Here is a 10264-nt window from a genome sequence, read left to right on the forward strand (position 1 = left end):
GCTTTTCAAAAAAGCGCCAATCTTACTTGCCACGTATATAAAATACCTGTATATACCAACCAAGTACAAAAATACCCATATCTGACAACTTGTAATGCCAGTCTTCGCAAATGAAAATCCTCATCCTGTCACTTTCTTGATTATGGGTCAGTCATTGCATATTACTGGCCATTTGTGCTGTTTTCTGTGAACTGACTACTCATATCTTTTTTGTCAACTAGATTCTATGCTTCATATCATCTGATATCAGTGCTTTTGTTAAAGATTTGGGGCCCCTGGGTGGCTCAGTGGGTTAAAGCCTCTGCCTTCGGCTCAGGTCATGATCTCAGGGTCCTGGGATCGAGCCCCACGTTTGGGGGGGGGGGGTGTCTCTGCTCAGCGGGGAGCCTGCTTCCCCCTCTCTCTCTACCTGCCTCTCTGCCTGCTTGTGATCTCTGTCTGTCAAATAGATGAGTAGAATCTTTAAAAAAAAAAAAAAAAGAAAGAAAGAAAAGAAGAAGAAGAAAATTCAGTGTTTTCTTATAATTTTCGTGTATTTTTGTTTGTTTAAAGAATTTTTTTTAAGGTTTTTCATTTATTCATTTAACAGAGAAGGAGATTACAAAGTAGGGAGAGCAGCAAGCCCAGTGGGAGGGAGAAGCAAGCTCTCTGCTGAGCCAGGAGCCAGATGTGGGACTCCATCCCAGGACCCCAGGAACACGACCCGAGCCGAAAGCAGCCACCCAACAAACTGAGCCACCCAGGTGTCCCAATTTTCATGTATCTTAACGTTAAAATATTCTGTTTCAGATGTTTTGGATTTTTAGGTAAATCAAACCAATGTAATTTTCCTTGATTCAAAAACTGTTTATATATTCCTGAGAGAATTTTATACTACGTCTTTTGCATTAGTTTTTAATTAAATATATTTCTACAACACAGTGATATGGAATTAACCTGTTTCCTTCCTGTCCATATGTTCCATTTCTCAAATAGCTCATCCTCCACCTACTATTTTAAAAGGACATGTTTATGGTTTGTTCCCAGGTTCTGGCACCAAAAGAAAAAAAATTTTTTTTAAATAAAAGGACATCTTTACACAGGCACTTACACAGGGAACACTCTCTGGACTTTTTATTCTATTCAATTTCCAATGCTCAGAAAATGGCAGGCAACATTCAAACAAAGTCTTTAGGAAAAAGTGAAAGAAAGAAAGAGAGAAAGAAAACATTTTAGCTGATAAACCATTCCCCAAAGAACAACCAACAATCAAAGACTGGTAGCTACACCCCAACATGAATCAAATATCATAAAATAAGCACGTGCAGACATAAAGGAATACCCCAAATCAGAAATTCAACACTCAAAAAACAGAAATGGACAAAAAGCCAAGATGTGAAATAAGAGCTAAATTAATTCAGGAAAGATATTGAAGAAAAAGTTATCTTAAGGAAGACAAGCAACATGCTTAAGAGAGTATATTCTACTGCGCCAGTAAGGACACCAAAGAAGGAAAACAAGTAGGAGAACAAAGATGGAGTAAAGAGCTAATGACACAAATGCGAGAATAGGTGTCCAAGAGGACGGACAAAGAAGATCTAGTAAACGTACAACTGAAGCTCCTGCAGAGAAAAAGCAATTAACAGACTAATACTTACAACTCACATGCAATGAAACTTCCTGAAAACAAAAGAAAACCTGAATCCATCTATCAAAAAGGTACAGATGTTCCTGGGAAAAAAGTCAATCCAGGATAGTCACCAGAGACCCCTCAGAGCAAAACGACTAGACTTTATGTATTTCAAAAATCATTCAAGCCTTTGATTAACAAGTCCAAGTGTGTAACAAGGAAAGTAAGTCAAAGTGGGAGTAGACGTTTCAACAGAAACACAAGGAAACAGTATATTCACAAAATTCAAGACAAACATGAGCCAGGGATTTAGGGCCCAACCAAGCCATTTCTCAAGACCCCGAGCTACAGAAAACAGCATCGGACCTGCAGGGATGCATCCCAGGGACTTCCTAGGGGATCTCCTAGAAGATGGGCCCCACCAGACCACAAGACACCAGGAAAACGTCACCAGAACTAGTAACACTGTTACACCAGTACATTACACTGTGGGTCAAATAAAAAAAAAAAAAAAAAAAAGACAAGGAAGAACAGTGTGTAAATGTTGCATATTCTCAGAAAGGAGGGAACAGTGGATCTTCAAACGTGGGAGAAGAGAAAAGGTTCAAAGTAGAATAAGTTCACTGAGCACCATGGGAGGAAAGGAATATCATATATAACAAAAGATAGTAACTTGACCCAAAAACACACACATAAAAAAGGGAAAACATACTTGGGAGAAAGGAGCCCAGGAATGTGCCATGTCACACCATAAAACTTGAGATCAGGCACATACCTTGTTCAATGTACATGGCTTAACTCACTTTACCAGTAAAAAAAAAAATGATCACACTGATGAACAAAAGAAAACATGACTGTATATTCAAGAAAGTTCATTCAAAACAAAAAGTTAACCATGACAAAACCGTAAAGGTGTGGCACACACAAATCCTTGGAAAGCAAGATAACAGGGAAGGCAGGAAATCCAGCAATAGACACTTCCTATCCCTGTGAAAATTAATAAAAGGAAACCTTGTCTAGAATGGAGTTCAGAGGCTGGCAGGAGGAGCACTCACACCCAGCACTGGTTGTCAACCAGACCTAACTGGAAGAGAGGGACCTCCTGGAGGCTGCTACTTAATATCCCAGCAGGGGGAGGAAGGCTTCTTCCCTCCCAGCAAAAGCCCAACCAATGAGAGGCCACTATACTTCTAGCACCCAGTCCACTCCAATGATCTTTTAGTTTACAACAGCCCCTCCCTATACCCCCTTTCCTCTCTAAAAGAACCTTTCTCTTCTTTGACTGTTGGGACTTTTCCTATAGTTTTGCCCCAGCTAATTTTGTCCTGAATTAAATTCTCTATTCACACATAAACCCATTTTTGCTAGTAAATAACTGGCAGTTTTTTTTCCCCAAGGCTAACAACACTAAAGGCTGTAATTCATAATGAAAAATAAAACCTGATACTTAAAGAAACACCCCAATCACCTTCACGAAGCAAAGAAAGAAACAAAGTGAAACACAATAATATTTAAATATTTATGAATTAAGCATATTATTATACAAAAATAAACAATAATGCTCTCAGTCTAAGGCCAAGGAGACAAAAAGTAAATAAATATAAGACCTAACAATATAATTGGAGCACCTGGCTGGCTCAGTCAGTTGAGAGCTGGAATCTTGGTTTTGGCTCAAGTTATGATCTTGGGGTTGTGAGATCGAGCCCCACGTCAGGCTCCACACTCAGTGCGGAGTTGGCCTGAGATTCTTTCCCCCTCCCTCTCTCTCTGCTCCTCCCCCTGCCTGTGCTCTAACAATAATATTAATAATGACTGTATCTGGCTCTTTATAGCCCAATAATGGAGACTACACCTTTCTGGCAAGCACTTACAAATGTTCACAAAAACTAAATATACAGTCACAGAGAAACCCCAGTAAATTCTGTATCATAAAGTAATACAACATTCTCTGATCACAATGAAACAATACTGGAAATCAATAGAAATATTAAATAAAACAGACATGGCACTAGCTAATTTAATCACGAAAAAAGTGGGAGAAAGCACATATACACAAAAAGAAATGACAAGGCAGTAGAGAAGATGTGGTATTTATATACAATGGATGGTTACCTGGCCATCGAAAAGAATGAAATCTTGCCATTTGCAATGGCAGGGACGGAACTAGAGAGTATTGCGCTGAGCAAAGGAAGTCAGCCAGAGAAAGACAAATACCGTATGATTTCACCTGTATGTGGAATTTAAGAAACAAAACAGATGAACATAGGGGAAGGGAAAGAAAAATAAAGTAAGATAAAAGCAGAGAGGGAGACAAATCATAAGAGACTCTGAACTCTAGGAAACAAACTGTGGGTTGCTGGAGGGGAGGTGGGGGGGTAACCGGGCATGAAGCGCGACGCTGCAGGTAGCGAGCGCTGGTCTACGCCACTGATGAATCACTAAATTCTACCTCTGAAATGAATACATTATATATGTTAATTGAATTTTAATAAAAAATCTTTAAAAATGACAGCAGAAACAAATGTTCAGAGAAAATTTAAAGAAAACACCTCAAAAGAGTATTTCAGACAACTGTATGCGTAGAGAATTGAAAGCCCAGGTACAGTGGGTAGTTTCCTAGAAAACATAGTATGAAAATTGAGTCTAGCGGACAAAGAAAGGCTTGAGCTGACCGATTTCCACAGAAAACCCTGAGAAAAACGTTTTCAAAACTCCCCCCACACAAAAAAGCACCCAGCACCTAATAACTTCAAAAATAAATTTTACCAAACTGGAAAACCAGATAATCACAAATTGTTCCAGGGCATTAGAAAAGCAGAAAAATGTTCACATTCCTTGAATGAAGTACAGCATTTATATGTCAACCTGATAAAGGAAGATCAAAAAAACTACAGACCAATCTCCCATTGACAGAGCCAAATCCTGGTAAAATGTCAGCATTTAGAATGCATCAGCACATTAAAAAGAAATGTATAGATAATTTGTATTTTAAAAGTCCAATAAATCACCATAACAAACCGAAGGACAAAAATTCTGTAATTATATCTGCATACTGAAAAGGCCTTTCACAAAATTCTACATCCTAGCATGATTTTCGAAAATACTCAAACGGCCATTGATGGCTCTTGCATGAACATCATTCCGGACGGCAGCAGCCCAGCCCCACGCTGAAGCTGCAAGTCCTCCCACCCGGACAGCGACGAGGACAAATGGCCACCAATGCCCACCACTAACTAATTAGTATTGTGCTGAAGTCCTGGCCGAGAAGCCAGAGAAAAAGCAACTGGATGTCTAAGGCTTGAAAAACTAACTATCTCGACCTACAGATGAAGTGTTTACCTAAGAAAATTGAGAGAATCAAATATAGGCAGGTAGAATCCAGTAAGATGACAGAGTATAAAACACAACCACAGCTTTCATTAAACACACACCACCCAGTCAGAAAACAAGGGAACAGAAAATACTTTCCCGTATAAATGCAATAGCAACTAATTGATAAAAAGCTTTGGGATATGGTTAACAAGAAATGTGCAAAATGTATCTGAGGAAAAATGTAAGTCACTTCTGAAGGACATAAAAAAGCAAACCTGAACCAATGGAAATACATCATTGATTGCTGGACAGACTGACTCGAATCATAAAGATGTCCGTTTTCGCCATGTTAGTATTTCTCTATGCATTCAATGTCAACGAAAATACCATTTTTGGGGCACCTGGGATCGAGCCCCGCATCGGGCTCTCTGCTCAGCGGGGAGCCTGCTTCCTCCTCTCTCTCTCTGCCTGCCTCTCTGCCTGCTTGTGATCTCTCTCTGTCAAATAAATATATAAGATATTTTTAAAAATAAATAAATAAAATTAGTGAATTTAGCAAGGCTGCTAGACAGGAGGTAAATATACAAAATTCAAAATGTATTCTTATGTATATTTATACAGAAGTAACTTCCATGTATGCTATGTACAGTAGATATAGCAACTTCCTTATAAATACAGCACTACACATTTATGTATTATTTACATATTCCTATATATGCTACAGACTAGCAATGAAAAATCAGAAATTAAATTTTCAAACAATGATATTTAAAATAATATAATATACAATGAATAATTCTAACAAAATCTATGCAAGCCCTGTTCACTTAAATAAAACTACAAAACTCTGTTGAAAGACCAAAGTGAGGGCCCATCTCAACGGTGACATATATAGGCCATGTTTGTGGCTTAGGAGACCACACAGATGTCAGTTGTCCCCAATCAACCTATAGATTCAAGGTCATCAAAACCCCAGCAGATAGTTTTAAAGACACTGACAGGCGCGTGGTGAGGAGCACTGGGCGTCACAGGCAGCTAACGAACTGCTGGACCCCGCGTCAGAAACCAGGGACGAGCTCTATGTGGGCTCACGGACATAATAATAAAAAAAAATTTTTTTTTAATTGACAAGCTGACTTGAAAACTTTTAGAGAAATCATCTATTTTTGAAATAAGAAAATGCTGGAGGCCCTGACTTCCAAGTCTCCAGCCGACGAGAGCCTGTGCCTGTCCTTCAGCAGCGCCGGACCCCCACGGTGCTGGTATTCTGCCAAAGGTGTGCTGTGGCTCAGTGAAGAAAGGACGGCCTTTCCTACAAACTCGGGAAGCCCATTTGTAAACAAAAATGAACCTTGATCCTGACCTTGCACACACATGTAATTTAACCTTAAATCATCTACATAATCCGTGCGTCAGAGAAGTCCCGGGGAGCCGAGGCGCCAGGTTTTCACGCGGGCCCAGCGGAGCCGCTGGCAGCCCGGGCCCCTGTGGCTGCGGGGGAAACTGAGGCTTCCCCGGGGGCGGGTGCCGGGGCGTTCCCCGTTCCCAGCCCCACACAACACGGCAGTCAGTGGGGGGTTCACGTGAGCGCCCCCCAGGCCTCCAGTCCCTGACCTGTGTGTCCAGCCTGAGAAAACTGGCCGCCTTCAACGCTTTCAGTGGGTGCACACGTCGCTTCCCTCCAGCTGCGTAACAAACTCCTCACAACGCCTGTAGATGTGGCCATTTCTTGAAATTCCACAAATTTTGTCCTATATGTGTTGAGGCCAATTGTAGCCTTGCTCAATCTTCCTGGGAGGCTAATCTAATTATTTTTACAAAGCTCCTTCTAATATCCAGTGACGAGTTTTATCGTGGAGTCTTGTGCTCTGAGGCCAACAGCTAACCGGCCGGCTTCCCTTAGCCTCTGCAGTGCGTCATTTTCCTCTTTTTCATTCCAAACTTTCCTAAGCGGTTCTGAGTTTTTCTCTTTGGTTTTTTTTTAAGATTTTATTTGTAAGTAATCGCGACACCCAATGTGGGGCTCGAACCTACAACCCTGAGATTAAGAGCTGCACACTGTACCCGCTGAGCGAGGCTGCGGTTTGCCCACACTACCTGAGCCAGCCAGGGGCCCCAAGTATTCTGTCTCAGGGTCTTACACTAACTTCTTACTGCTGCAGGAACAAATCGAGTGGCTTAAAAAACCAGACATTTATTCTCTCACAATTTTAGAGGCTAGAACCAAAACCAGGTGCCAGCAGGGCCCTCTCAATCTGAAGGCTCTAGAGCTTTTCTGGACTTGTCTGCCCCCGTGTGCACACGGCCTTCTCTGTGTATCTGTATTCTCTCCTCTCCTTACAAGGGCACTACTCATTGGATAGAAGACCCAGCCTAAACCCAGGATGACTTTACCCGAGATCCTTAACCGGGTACCATTTCCAAGAAAGGTCAAGTGCTGAGGCTCTGGGTAGACGTGAAGGGGATATCGGATTCCATACCCCACTGGTGCCTGGACAGAGTCCGCCATCTCCAAAGTTGAGCCCAATCTTGGTAGGGGCTGATCTTGCTCCATCCCCTTACAGGGCAACCCCAAGAAGACGAGCGCTTCTGGCCAAATCCTGCCATCTCAGGTCACCTAACACCCCATTAGCATCAGAAGCCCTGATGCTACTGATGCTACTTCCCCAGTAGGCATGAGGCCTCTGCCCCGCCCCCGAAGCCTCCTTGCTGAGAGCAAACTGGCATCTCCAGAGTCCAGGCAGGTTTGGGCCATGCTGGGCTTTCCCTCTGCAGGAGGAAGGAGCTTCCTGTTGTCCTCAGGCCCTTGCCACGTGCAAGGACCCTGGAAAAGGGCACCCTCTGAGTGAACGAGAAAGGGAGTTCCCACCACACATGACAGAGCCCACTGCCGTGCCCCCTCCGCCAACTGGAATATCCCTGAGACAGGGCGGACCCCACGGTCAGCACAGACAGCCGCAGCTCAGGCAGTCACCTTGGCCCTGGCAGCCCCCGACCCACCGCGGACGCACGTGCACGCTCTCCGGCCGTTGCCATGACTGCCACCACGTGGCCAAAACAAAGCTGTTCATCCCCAATTCGCCCTCCTGGTGACGACCTCAGAAGTCTTGCCTCCCGGACACCCCAAGACATCAGCGGCAATCATACATGTCTCTGCACATATCTGACACCCCCAAAGCCTCTGGAGACCCAGAAATACCTACAGTGACCAGGCACTCACTTTGCTTCTTGGACACACAACGCTGAGCTCCCAAACGAGCCACACAGGAGAACCTCCCCTCGGGCACCAGCCTTAGCATGCGCCCCCAGAGCACCATGCGAACGGCTGGCTTATGCAAGGCCGGGTTCAAGGATATAAAACGCGCTCATTTCAGCCATCAGCCCGAAGACAGAATTACAGAAAAGTCACCAGAAGGGAAACTTACTGGAGTCGGACTGTCTTTGATGTTTGGGGACAGGTGGCTTTTCGTCCTGCCCATCCCACCTCTGTTCCACATACGGGCAAGCGGGTAAAAGCCACCCGTGGAGAACTCAAAGCACAGAAGCCGGGCCCACGCAGGAGCCCTGCCTGCGCCCCACCCCGACCACAGAGGAGCAGGCCGCTCGCTCCCCCTTGCGGCCTCCGGCCACTCAGACCTGCATCCCGGGAGCCTGTCCCCAAAAGCCTGGCTGTGTGACAGATGGCCTCTGCAGCCCCGCTGGGAGGTCAGGGAGCTTCCTCACTGTTGATAACCGAGCTCTTAGGACTCGGAGGCCCGACGGTCCTTCGCTCCTCCGGCCGCAGCGAGGCCCCGCACGCAGCCTTGCCGGGCAGAGGCCGCTGCCCGCTGGTACACGAAGGCTTCCAGGCACCCCGAGGATCCGGGGCCGTTCAGCTCCTCCTGACCTGCTCCTCGCGCAAACGCTAGCGCCGCGCTCCTGCGCCGCCTGCCGTGGAGAAGCCACAGGACGTGGTTCCCGCGGTCGCGCAGCCGGGGCCGCTCGTCCCCTCCTGCTCCGGGTCGCACGCGCTGTCGCCGGGGCTGTGGCGGCTTCTGGGCGGCCTGAGACGCCTCCGCTGCCCTCGGCTCCCGGGCCTGGCACCGGCTCCCTGCGGGCAGTTATTTCAAGATCCTATTCGGCGACGCCCGCGCTCCACGGCCGCCGGCAGGGGCCGGACCCGCAGGGAGCGCACGTGCCCTGGCGGCTCCCGGTGGGCTTCCTCGCTCCTCGGGGGCCTCGGGGGGCTCGGAGCCCTGTGACAGCCCCGCCGGCAGACTTCTCTCCCACTTGGGGCTTCCGGATTCCGCGGCTCACGTCCGCAGTCTGTGTGCGAGAACTGCCTCCACCACGCCGGCCGATGCCGCCTGGGACCGGCGCTCCCTCCGCTGCTCCTGACACCACTGCAACCTTCCAGGCATCCTTCGCGGTCCTGCTACTCACGCGTCCTGCGCAAACTGGCCGCACCGCTACTCCCAAGACGCTTTTAAAACGTCAGACCCCAGAGGGCGCCTGAGTGGCTCAGTCGGTTTAGGGTCTGACTGGGTTTCGGCTCAGGTCGTGATCTCAGGGTCCTGGGATCGAGCCCCGCATCGGGCTCTCTGCTCAGTGGGGAGCCTGCTTCCCACTCTCTGTGCCTGCCTCTCTGCCTGCTTGTGATCTCTATGAAATAAATAAATAAAATCTTCAAAAAATAAAAATAAACAAAGAACATCCCCAGTGGTTCACACGCCATTCAAGCCGGAGAAGGACTGGTCTACATCTCCTACCCTTTTTCCATTTACCTCACTCAGTATCTGCATTTCATTCCAAGTAACCTCTTAACTTTTTCACTGATGCAAAAAACAACTGATACAGAAAAGCGCACGAAACCAAACACAACTCGATGCATCATTACAAAGCAAATATTCCCGCTGCCACCCAAGTTAAGAAATGGGGCGCTGCCTGAGGCCCACAAGCTCCCGTCTGCCCCGATCCCGGGGTGATTCCACTGTCCGGCCTGCTGTGAAACCCAGCCACGGAGTACAAACACCTCCGTACTCAGTGTTCCTTTTCTGGAATCTCTACTTGGTTCCTCTCTGAATCTGTGATGTCAGTGCTCAGGGCTTTGAGCTCTGCTGAAACCCACCTCCCCAAACACAGCAAGCACAGGGTGCTGGCGGGTGAGGACCCCAGCGTCTGTAGCTCACCCGCCGCTCGAGCTCGTACGCTCTCAGCTCTCACGTAACTAGTCAGCACCATATGTGTGCTGAAAACCGCATTTCAAAACAGAAATAACAGGCGGCCTCGGGTGACGTCATCCCTCCCCAGGGAAGAGCCTCCCTTAGTCCTCCCAGGCAGCCAGGGCGCCGGGCCACAGACGGG

General features: G+C 46.7%; 1 protein-coding gene across 3 annotated transcripts in view; it reads right to left on the reverse strand.

Moving 5' to 3' along the window:
- LOC132024890 (F-box/WD repeat-containing protein 12-like) overlaps positions 1 to 10264 on the reverse strand; it is a 31776-nt gene that overhangs the window by 6243 nt on the left and 15269 nt on the right. The window lies entirely within an intron of this gene.

Source organism: Mustela nigripes, chromosome 9 (assembly GCF_022355385.1).
Source record: "Mustela nigripes isolate SB6536 chromosome 9, MUSNIG.SB6536, whole genome shotgun sequence".
Lineage (NCBI taxonomy): Eukaryota > Metazoa > Chordata > Mammalia > Carnivora > Mustelidae > Mustela > Mustela nigripes.